Source organism: Triticum dicoccoides, chromosome 4A, assembly GCF_002162155.2.
Source record: "Triticum dicoccoides isolate Atlit2015 ecotype Zavitan chromosome 4A, WEW_v2.0, whole genome shotgun sequence".
In the NCBI taxonomy this organism is placed as follows: Eukaryota; Viridiplantae; Streptophyta; class Magnoliopsida; order Poales; family Poaceae; genus Triticum; species Triticum dicoccoides.
In genome coordinates, this window is record NC_041386.1 from 622539765 (window position 1) to 622552079 (window position 12315).

General features: G+C 42.3%; 2 non-coding genes across 2 annotated transcripts; both read right to left on the reverse strand.

Annotated features, from left to right (window-relative positions):
- Positions 1–9945: 9945 nt before the first annotated feature.
- On the reverse strand, positions 9946–10017 carry TRNAC-GCA. The gene has a single exon. It is a non-coding gene; the product is annotated as a tRNA-Cys (tRNA).
- A 1487-nt stretch (positions 10018–11504) lies between these two features.
- Positions 11505–11576, reverse strand: TRNAC-GCA. The gene has a single exon. It is a non-coding gene; the product is annotated as a tRNA-Cys (tRNA).
- Positions 11577–12315: the final 739 nt, after the last annotated feature.

A 12315-nucleotide genomic window follows, 5' to 3' on the forward strand; every position in this document is an offset into this window, starting at 1 on the left:
ATGGGTTCTAGGGGGTCGGCCCCCTTCTCCCTTCCCCCTATAAATAGAGGGGTGAGGGGAGGGCAGCCGCGACCACCCTCCAAGGCGCAGCCCTCCCCTCCCCAACACCTCTCCTCCTCCGTTGTGTGCTTGGCGAAGCCCTGTCGGAGTACTGCCTCTCCACCATCACCACGCCGTCGTGCTGCCGGTGGAGCTGTCTTCCTCAACCTCTCCTTCCCCCTTGCTGGATCAAGAAGGAGGAGACGTCTCCCGTCCCGTACGTGTGTTGAACGCGGAGGTGCTGTCCGTTCAGTACTTGGTCATCGGTGATTCGAATCACGTCGAGTACGACTACATCATCACCTTGCAAGCTTCCGCACGCGATCTACAAGTGGTATGTAGATGCAAACTCTCTCCCTTGACTCGTTGCTTAGAAGAACTCATAGATGGATCTTGGTGAAACCGTAGGAAAAATTTTAATTTTCTGCAACGTTCCCCAACAGATAAATCCATGTGTATTTACTGTAGTCATTAATAAAGCTCACATAATAAGTGTGTCTACCGACGGAAGAGGGTGCTGGACCCCACACATCAGAAAAGATCAATTGCAAGGGTTTAACAGACACACTAGTAGAAATAGAATATGGTAATTGATGACTTTTTGCACGCTGGCATGAATCACAAATAGTTTCACAATTTCGCTCACCAACAAATGGGAGTTTATTCTTGCTAAGAATTTGATAAACAGTGGAAAAAGACGGGTGGCCTAAGCGATTGTGCCACCTTTCTGAAGAAACTCTAATGGCTCCAAAGGCTTGTTTATTGAACTTGCAAAGTGTAGGAATCAATGGGTAGAGGTCATCCATGCATCTACCGCGATAAAGGACCTTCCGCGTTGCCTGATCCTTGATCAAAAAGAAAAACGGATGAAACTCTATGAAGACCCCATTATTAAGAGTGATTTTATGAACAGAAGCAAGACTTTTGGATGCATGTGGAACAAGTAGGACATCATTGAGATGAATATCACTATGAGGGGTTTTAATAGTAGATTGACCAACGTGAGTTATCATCATACCTTGACCGTTTGCTGCGGTGTTGATTTGATCATGGCCGTGGTACTTCTCTTGCATGGTCAACCTTTCCATGTCGGGGGTGAGATGTTCAGTAGCACCGGTATCGGCATACCAATTTGTGTCCACGCCATAGGACACATCTGCGGCGGCTGCAACTTTCTTCTTCTACGAATTTTCTTCATAGCGTCAAAGACAATCTTTTGCTATGTGGTTAGTTTTTTTACAAATTTGGCATTTGCCCTCATACTCATCGTACCCTTGGAAGTTGTTGCCGCCGCCATAGCCACCATGGTAGCCACCGCCGTAGCCACCTTGGCGCCCCTGGTTGTTGTTGTAGAAGGGGCGCCCTTGGTCGTTGTTGTTGTAGTGGTGACCGTGGCCACCGTTGTTGTGGTAGGCAGGACCACCACCATTGCGGCCTTTGTTGTAGTTGGGGTTGTTGTAGCCGCTGCCGCCGTTGTTGCCTCCGCCACCATCGCGGTACCCGCCACTACCACCATTGGTGGGTTTGGGCGAGCCACAGTAGTTGTTTTTGCCGCCGCCGCGATTCCTCGCAGCCATGTTGGCCGAGGATTTGAAGCCGCCCGCACCTGAGCCATGGAAAAGCTCGACCCGCTGGTCAAAGTTCACCACCATCGCGAACAGCTCATCAACAGAGACGGGCTCGACGCGGACATCCAGGGCCGAGATGATGGGCTGATAATCCATGTCCAGCCCCGCGATGATGAAGGACAGTAGCTCCGGTTCTCCGATGGGCCTTCCTGCAGCTGCAAGTTCATCCGAAAGAGATCTCATATGACCAAAATAAGCAGCAGCAGATTAAAAACCTTTGTGGGCATTGGTCATAGAGATTCTGAGGTTATTCACACGAGATGCGGACTGGGCTGCGAACATGTTTGCAAGGGATGTCCAGATCGCATGCGATGTCTCCATCGAGGCAACCTGAACTAGGATTTCTTTGGAGAGGTTTCTCAGCAGGTAGGCTACGATCTGCTGGTCTTGGATTAACCAAGGGGCATAGTCGGGATTTGGAACAATCTGTTCCTTTCCTTCAGAGTTTTTGGACGTGATTGTTTTGGTAGGTTCAGGAGTTGTTTGGCTAAGGTACCCGTAGAGACCGGCTCCCATGATCTGAGAGCGAGCCTGGGCACGCCATAGGATGTAGTTGGTGCGGCTAAGAGGTTCAGAGATTGTGTTGTTCAAGCTAGAGAAGGAAGCTGAACTGGAGGAAGAAGACATGGTGCTAGGTTCTGATCTGAAGGAGGTTTTTGATGGCGGCTAGGTTTAATCTGGTGGAGAGCTAGATGTGGAGGAAGAAGATGGCTCTGAATACCATGTTAAGATTGGTAAAGCGTCTCAACTCTCATACAGAGAGCCCGCGAGGTATATATTGATTGGGACGAGGGGATTAGTCTCGTAGGAATACATGGTGCGGTCGAGATCTCCAACCATGGAGGAGGATTACACGAGAGAGAGAGAAGAAAGGATAGAAAGATAAAAGGATAAAAGGATCCTCTAACTACTCTCCTAATCCTATACGTGAAGCTCAAGGCTACCACATACGTTACACAAGACATATTACAGTATTTCCAACACGGCGAGGTGGCTCCGGGCGCCGCGGCAGTGCCAAGGCGTTGGCGTGCGCCTGCATCATGGAAGGGCGGCGGTGCTGAAGGAGCGCGAGTGGAAGGGAGGTCGGGCATCAAGGACGGCCGCTCGCGCCAGGGAGCCCGCCATCCGGAGCGGCGGCGTGGCGCGGTCGGAGGGGGGGGGATCGCCCCTCGATCCAGAAACGGTGCGGGGAGAGGGAGGAGTGGGGAGTGGGGAACGAGGGGGAGTTGGGGATCAGGACGGGAGGAGCTAGGGTTAGCAGCGGGGGTGTGGGCTGGGCGAGGCCCAGAGGACAGGGAGGTTGTGGCCCCTTTTACAAGTGGGCCAAAATGTATATGGTCATCATTTTTTTAATAAAATGGCTACTGTTTTAAACAGTTTGGGCATTAAAACATTTTACAAAAAGGTTGGTTCACCACCAATATTAACAAGTGAAGATTTGCCACATGATGAACATTTTTGTTTTCATGTTTGACAAGTTTCTAAATTTTGACTATAGATTTGAAGTTGAATTGTGTTTGAATACAAATGAGGATTAGCAACAGTAAGAGTGATGACATGGCACCATCAGCAGGGGATTCCTGTAGCATGATTCTCGGGCCGTTACATCTCTCCCTCACGCAGGCACACACCCAACATTGCCATGGACCAGTAGCTCAAGCATTCTTCTTCCTGATGGTGATGGGGTTCCCTCACCATCTTCAGGTCGTCATCCTTGAGGCCTCCACCATCTGCATGCCTTTCTTCTTTTCTTCCCCTCTTTGTTGGATTCTATTCGATTCTCTGCTCTGCAGATGAAGCTCTATCTATTCTCTGCTGCAGTGTCTACAGTGGACTGTTTGCACCTTCTGTGCAAATACTTGATTGTATATGAATTGAATGGATGGATAGATTGTAGGGTCTACAATGCACCACCTTGATTTGATTCGGTCTGGAGCAGCGCAACATCTGCTCCTTCCTTCCTTCTCAACCATCTGTATTTACATTACTACTGTAAGCTTCTGAAATGTAAATTATGCTAGGACAATTCCTCTTTAGCTTTAACTATGATATTCCTAAATGCACAAGTAAATACTACTGGGATTACGACTACAAAAAAAATTCATGACATGCAAGCAATTCTCGGTTTAAATACTGTGAGCTTAAATAACAGGAGCTAAACTGTCGTGCTATGTTCAGAATTGGTACCAGAAAAGATAATCTAAACTGCACATTCTGAAAGTATATTGGACTCTTGCCCTCGGGAAATTAGTCTTCTAAGCATTACTTTGTAAATAAATGACATGATAACTTGTTGGTTCAGTTTAAAGCTGTAGGCAGAGGCTTGTGGTAGGGGAAAATCGCTGCCAGTTGGAAACTAAAACTTCTATTTGTGAGTATGATCGGGACTGCGCTTTTCTGAAAGTATGTTAGCCAATGTTTGGATATCTTTCAATTACTTCTGAACAAGAAAGATGTAGTGCCATGCTAAGTTTGGATGTGGAGTTGCAATTTAACCTGCTTTGCAGCTCCATTTTGTCTTGCTACAACAATAGCTTGCCTCTATGGTTCAGGGGTCAGGAACTTACATGGGCTTGCTCTTCTTTCATGTATTATATATGGGGTCCACGCTGCTTAGATTGTCTAAAATTTATCTTCATTTCTACAAGTTTTCTTGTCAATGAACTTGACGGCTATTTGGTCATGTATTTGACTGCTTGTATTTTTTATTTCCTAATTGTGCACTTAGTCTGCATAAAATTCGTTAGCACATATTTCCTTGCAATTATACTAAATTTCTGTTTGCATCCTTTTTCCATTTTGGTGGAATGTAGACATTGCTTAAGATGTAGTTTGATATTTTTCTAGGCGCACGCCATCAGGCTCTTCCAGTCCAGGGGCAACCAGGCCCGAGTCACCATCATCCCGATGTTGCCACGATGGGTGGCGGCAGCGGACAGACCAATGCACCTTGCGGCGATATCTACGTTAGGGAGGGTGTTGTTGCCGTCCACCACGATAACAACCTGTGTTGTGTCGATTTTAGATTCTTTGGTGACGAATTGGACTGCATCCCGCTGAAGGCCGCTTATCCTGCTCATGAGCGAGGCTACTTAAAAGCAATCCTAGGTGAGTGATCTGTTCTTTGTCATGTCATGTATGTAGTTCCACCGACCTCATGTTGGATCGGAGTGTTTTCTACAGGATTCTTGTGGCGAATTCTTGAAGAAAAAAAATCATTCTTCAAGATGATGTTTTTCAAGCTCTGAATAGTGATTATGTTTGTTCTATAGTATACCAAAGATCATGCTTTTCTTTATGTCACAGAACCGATATGCTCTAAATTCCAATGGCACTAAACATCTTAAGGATAAAATAGAAGCAATCTTTAAAAACTGGACATGTCTGCTCTATAAGAACCCCTGTGCTTATACCATGATTTTGTCTGTAACCTAGCGTTAGGTGTGCATGGGTAGTAGCTGCACCTATATAAGGAGCAACAGTGATTATATTAAAAGGATTTTCTTCCTCTATTCCATCGCTCCTCACGGGTCCCCCACTCCCACACGCTCCCTCCTTACTGCTCCCATTCATCCTCTCTCCTGGATCCCACACCCATTGTAGCTCAATCCACGCCTTAGTGTGCATCTACAGTTATTGGTGCTAACGAAAACGCTGCCTCCTCGCCACCGGGCGGCACCAACCGGATGTTGTCGTGTTGTGTTTGTGTAAAAATATATGGTAAATAAAATATATTTATGAACACTTACTGAACATACAATGGTGATAAATATATGTAATTTCATTTACATCACATGTTTTGAACTGTATTTTATATGCAATTTCTATATCATGGTGGAACACAAAATTTGAATAAAAAATAATAGCACTGACCAATGTATATTCTGCAAGTTCAGATATATATCCATACTTAACTAAAGTACGTACACTGCATACTGTGGAATCACACGGCAAATATTCATGCTTAACTAAATGCATGTGCTCCATTCTGGCAGCAGTGAATCTCGGGAAAGGTCTGTGTGGCCTTGGATCAATCCTGAACTGATTGGTGTTATCTGCCCATTCTCTTTACATGACCCAATAAAATATTTGTAGCTGCTTTTTGCTGAGATGAATTGTTTGTTTCACGGATCCAAGTGTTGTTTTGGCGCTAAACCAAATCCTGGACCGAAGCCACATATGGTCTCTGCTTAATTGCCTTATAAGCAGTAGTGCAGCTGAGTTCTGGAAATCCCACCCTCCTTGCCAGTAGCAAGATGTGACTAAACTTATAAATAGGGATTAGAAAGGAACATGTTACTTTGGTTACTTTTATCTTTATTTTACGTAATTTAGCTTATTGCAACTGTGGTTTTATGCTGCAGTTGACAAGATCCTTAACGTTAGCTGGCAATCTTCTTCTATCCATTTCATTGTACTATGTTTTTGAAGCTCCGATGTTTACTTCAAAAAAAAATTGAAATTTGCAAATTTTGTTTCCGGCTGCTCGGTCAGGCAAAGCCAACTGTTCACCACTATGTGCGGTTCTCTTTCATTTCATGGCGTGTAACCGAATGTGGCACAAGACTATAGTTGTGTCATTGTGAAATTTACGGATGTTGATGTTTATTTTCAATATAATAGTATTGTTTACCAATTTGGTCCCTTGATCATGAACTAATTTCTCTTTCTATTCCTTCTAGATAATTTGCTTCAGTTCTAGCTACATGGTGAATCATGCATATTGTTTCCCGATATATTGGGCATCAGTCCACCTCTCATGAGATCTCTGAATTTTTGATCCATATTGTATTTGCAGAATTATTTCTTCAAGATAACTATGCTTGGATTCACAAATGCATGCAATTGCCTTCAAATGGAGGTTACTTCTTTACTAATTATGTGCTATTCCACTTTCAAGTTTGGTTCTAGAAGTGTAATACTTGCTAGGTTAGCTGCAGAAGCGGGATGTATATGGCTTGAATTTATATTTCAGAGTGTATAAACTGATTCAGAGTATTCTGACATCTGAAACATTTTGTTGTATGGTTCTGTCTTGAAAGAACTGAAGTAATTCTTCTATGGGAGATAATATAAACGTGATTCTGAAACAACATGCAGCGTCATTCAGTTTCTTCTAAATATATCATTATAAAATGGTTGGCTCGATTGCGTTTTGTATGGATTCAGCAAGGGTCATTTCTGTGGAATTACAAATTAGTTTACATTTTTCTCGCCGAGCTCATTGTCTTTGGTTGCCATCTTCGGGATGGTTTGTGATCAAGTGGACACCAAAAATCCTTTTTAATACGGACACCGAGAGTGCATTTAAAAAAATAGTGTTTCACTTTGTTCTTGCTTTCAAAAAATATTCACAATTTTCAACATGTTCATGCTTTAAAAAAATCTCAAAATTTCCAAAAGATAGTCCATTTCTAAAAATACATTCAAAATTGTTCAAAGAATTTAAAATCTTAATACTCCCCCGATCCATATTAATTGTGTTCCAAAAAAATCATTTGTTCAAAATGTTCGTCTTCAAAATATGTTTCAGTTCTAACAAGAACACACAAATTAAAATCTGTTCATTTTTTTAGAAAACAAAGAAATATTCATGGTTTTCCAAAAAGCATAAAATAAAACCGAATGAAAGATGTTTAGGTGGGTTCTTCACGTCCACAACTCATGCTCCGAAAAACGATAATAATGTAACCTTATTACCGATGTTTATCAAAAATTAATATAGGAAATGGCGCGTAATGGCGCACCAAACAGGTTTGACGTGTTTCTCGCCCATTGCACTTTTTGAGCAATTTCGCCCGTTGCAACGCACGGGCATTTGTACTAGTAGAACTCATGGAAAAAAACAAAATCAAAACTCTGAAAATGCTACTTTCGAAAGCATTTTGGAGCACTACTTTTTTTTGCCACAACTTCCACAGATGTGATTTCATGCTGAAATTTTGCAAACTCTTAGAACATTTGTCAAAGTTTGCCTAAAAAGAATCAAATTTTTTGAACTTTTTAAAATATTTTTAAAGTTACTGTTCATCCCGAGCTCATTTGAGCTCGGGTGTAGAAGGGCACTTTCGAACAATAGGGGCAAAGAGATATATGTCCAGTAGCCCTCCATCTCTCTAACTCCTTCTCATGACCACCGCTCGAGGTAGGGTTGCTCTTGGTCATTATCCCCTGGGACATGGGGCAGCCTCATGATTCCCCGCTAGAGATAGCCTTCAATCTCACTGTGGGCATAAAATCCGATGCCCGAAGCCAAGATATAGGATAGTAGTTGCCAAATCTGATATATGAGTGTGTTTTGCGTCTCTTCACACAACTTGCACGCCATTGGTAAGTAGTTGCCTCAGTTTAAATGTTTAACTTGTCTAATGGTTCTCTTCATATAACTTGCATGCCATTGATGTAGTTGCATCGGTTTTAACTGTTCGACTTGATAACTATTTGTATCAACCGCACTTGAGACCTTGACTCACTTGGATGTTGATGAGCCAATACCTGGCGTGAGCCCAAGAGCGTCCATTTAGAATTATGATCTCATAACCAAGGTAATGAAGAAAGACAAAAGGCGGCCAAGGGCAGTGGCAGACCTAGAATTTCATGTTTGGAGGGGGGAGCACAGTTCAAAGTTTACACTAAACATCATCATAATTTCAAAAAAATAATTTTAGAATAGCAACAACTTGATGAATATTTAGTGGTAAGTATATAATAAAATTTATTTCACAATTTTGGAGGGGGTCCCATGGCACACACACCCCTCCACTAGAGTTGCCCCTGGCCAAGGGATTACGGAAAGTTACGCAGTAGTTTTTTTTACTCAACATCATTTGTTGCATCAAACCATGGCAAACTCCTTAAAGGTAGTCCAGGCAATTCCCATGCATAGCATAGGTAAATATCATACAAACATTTGTCAGGGGTAATCACAGACATAATTTCCAAACAAGTCATACAAGAAACACTAGCAACTGAAACTCATAACATAAGCAGCACACAAGATCGACACAGTGACACAAATTATATCAGGCAAGTCACACACAATGAGAAAGGCAACACATAAACACAAGGTGTGCACGTCATGCACAAAACATGATTTGGCTTTTTTTAAACAAGTTTGATGAACTATTCTTAGATTCTCTTGAAGGGGACTAATTGGATAGATGTTCTTCCTAGATGTCTAAAAATACGTATATCACTCTATCATGCTCTACAGAATATAATACACAATTTTCTGAATTTTTAAGTAGCTAATCTATTGGAATAGTAGTAACCATGTAATGCAAGCATAACGATTCTCTCAAAGAATAATCATCATGCCAAAAAATGCACAATGGGATTGAGAAGGAATAAAGCTAATATGGTAAAAAAGAAAGAGTAAATACTAAATACTTGCGAAAAAGTGTGGAAGGCCAAGACAGTAGTTGAAAAAGGAAAGAAAAATAGAAGGAAAAAAACTATAGGGAACTACAGGGAAAATATCAGGTGATACCAAGTTTTAGGTGATACCATGATACAGGCTTCTATGAGCCGTTGGATCTCAGATCCGACGGCTCCTAGAGGCTCTTCAATATTTTGCAAAAGAATCATTCAAGAGTCTCAAAATTACATGCGGGTACTAGAGCTCCTCAGAAACCGTAGGATCTGAGATCCAACGGTCCAGAAGTCTGTATCATGGTATCACCTAAGACTTGGTATCACCTGAAACTTTCCCGAAACTATAGGGCCCTAGATGTCTAAAAATACATATATCACTCTATCATGCTCTACAGAATATAATACACAATTTTCTGAATTTATAAGTAACTAATCTATTGGAATAGCAGTAACCATGTAATGCAAGCATATTGGAATAGCAATAATCATGGGAGGGACAGAGTGCGGCTTTCCTCCGGTGGAGAATAGCTCCCTTGTCGCAGTCGTTGATGTCATGATCAGAGGCCGTCGTGGGCTCCGATGTCCTACTGGTCCTTCGGAGCTCGTTAGCTGTTCCATGGAGTTGTGTATCTTGTCGATGTATTTTCTTGTTTCTTGTTGTATGGCCGGTTGTAATGTGTGGTTTGCTTTATATATAAAGCGGGGCGAAAGCTTTTTTCGGTAATGCAAGCATAACGATTCTCTCAAAGAATAATCATCATGCCAAAAAAATGCACAATGGGATTGAGAAGGAATAAAGCTAATATGGTAAAAAAGAAAGAGTAAATACTAAATACTTGAGAAAAAGTGTGGAAGGCCAAGACAGTAGTTGAAAAAGGAAAGAAAAATAGAACGAAAAAACTATAGGGCCCAACCGGGTTCAAACCGGTGACCTATTGATCTGCAGTCAATTGCTCTACCACTGAGCTATGGACCCATTAATATTATTTCATTTTACCCTAGTATATATATATTTACACAAACAATAAGATTGGCTATGGGTTAGTATCCTTGTGTTTGAATATTAATTGGTTCACTATGTATTGTTAATGCAAATTGAATATTAGCTTGCATCCTTAGAGATTTAGATATGGATTAGAATGCTAGTGTTTATTTTTGCATGGTAGTACGTGTCTTATTTATATCATAAGGACCATAGTACAAGCAACGTACGTACCGACCTGCCAAAACTGAAAATAATAGAACGCTAGCCTTTGAACAAAGAAACATTAGCCATGGAGTAAAATTACAAAGAAGACCGAAGAAATCTTTGACCTTGGCACCAACGCCTGGCACCTGTCTCTGGCACCACCACAACAGCCATCAAACAAAAAAATGACGGATCACCTCCACACCCCGAGCTCGACGTGGCTCCATCGTTGATATGCAACTTTACGGACCTCCAAGGTGGCTCGCTAAAGGCGAAACCATTACCGTTGAATAAATCAGATTGAGGCAACACCTGGACACGCCATCGAACTCCAGATCTGGCACCCCCACATGACTAAGACGTAGAGGAGGAAATCATACCTGTCATCCACGTACCACAAAGCTAGCATACGACCCACCATCTTCCAGATGACGTCGATGCAGATCACAATCTGCATCCGTCCCTGGACTACCTCCCAAGCTCCGCGCCGACGCTGGAGAAAACACCGTCACAATGGCATAGCCTGAGGACATAGGTTCACCGCGAGGATGCCACCGTCGTATCATCCTTACTTGAACAAACTGGATTCCAAATCCAACCCCAACCATAGGCCCGATCGCCTTCTCGGAGTAGGATCTGAAGAAACTTTATTCACCGACGCCATCACCACCGCTGAAGCCAAGACGATGAACCTAAGCTACTTTGGCCTAAAACTATCCACACACGTGGGTCCGGTGCCCCCCCTCACCACTGACGACCGAGGTCATTAACGAAGGGGAGCCGCCGGAGGAACTCCCTGACGAGGGCGCGGGCAAGACCACGTCCAACTTGTAGAGGATGAAAGAACGACATTGGAACACTAGTTAGGAACTTACACATATGCATATCAACCGTATGTGCCATCGCAAATTAGGTGCACGTACTTTATGACTGTGCTCATGGATTGCCAGTTCCTGGGTTATGAAAACTATTTTTAGATTGAAGGGGCTTCATTGGATAAATGGTCTTCCTACATGTCTAAAAATACGTAATATTAGTCTATCATGCTGCACATAATATACATAATTGCCTTAATTTTGAAGTATTTGAGAACTATTCAAATAGCAATAGTGGTAACCATCTAATGTATGTACCATAACAATTCTCTCAAGGAAGAATCGACATGGCAAAAATGCATAACGGATCAGAAGGAATTAAGCATATGGCAAAGGAGTAAACACTTGAGAAGAAAGTGTGGAGGGGCAAGATAGTATATAGAAAAGGAAAAAATATAGAGGGCCCAACCGGGTTCGAACCGGTGACCTATTGATCTGCAGTCAATTGCTCTACCACTGAGCTATGGACCCTTTGTTGACGTTTTACTTGATATTACCTTCATCTAAACTATCTATGAGCTATGATTATCAATAGTGGGAACTAATGGTCTCCTTTCATATTTGACTTTCTCTGTTGCATATTTTCACTGATATGTCTTAACGAATTCTGTTGCATTGTATTTGGAGAAATGGTTTCAAACTCTTATGCTCATCTTGTCTCAAAATTGTTTGAAGCACGCACAGAACCCGAAGCGCCCCTTGTTTCAAAGAGAGGAGGACGGGTTATTCACATTTAATTTGATGGTCAGAGGCAAATTGAAAGCTAAACAGTGGTAATTAGTCTTTTTGCTGACATGATTTTTATTCTTCCTTAGTGATTTCTCCTACATTTTTTATGTTTTTCACCAGGCAAGCAGAAATCTTTGAAACCCGCTCCAGATATTTCCCCTCCTACAGTTGATGTCCTAGAATTGTCATGTCTGTTCTTCACCCTCTGCCCTATTGGCAGAAGATGTTGCTTGAGAAAGTGTGTCCAGAAGATAAGCCGAGGGGTTTCAATTATGAAAATCTGCCTATTTCTTTGCATCCATATGATCGAACATCCCATGATTATGATGTGCATGGAAATGTTTCTAGGAAAAACTTGAATGACTAAGCCGACTTCATCAAAGAGGGAGACACCTCTGCGCTTAGCAGGTACTCCCTCCGTTCTAAATTACTCGTCACAGAAATGGATGTATCTAGAACTAAAATACATCTAGATACATCC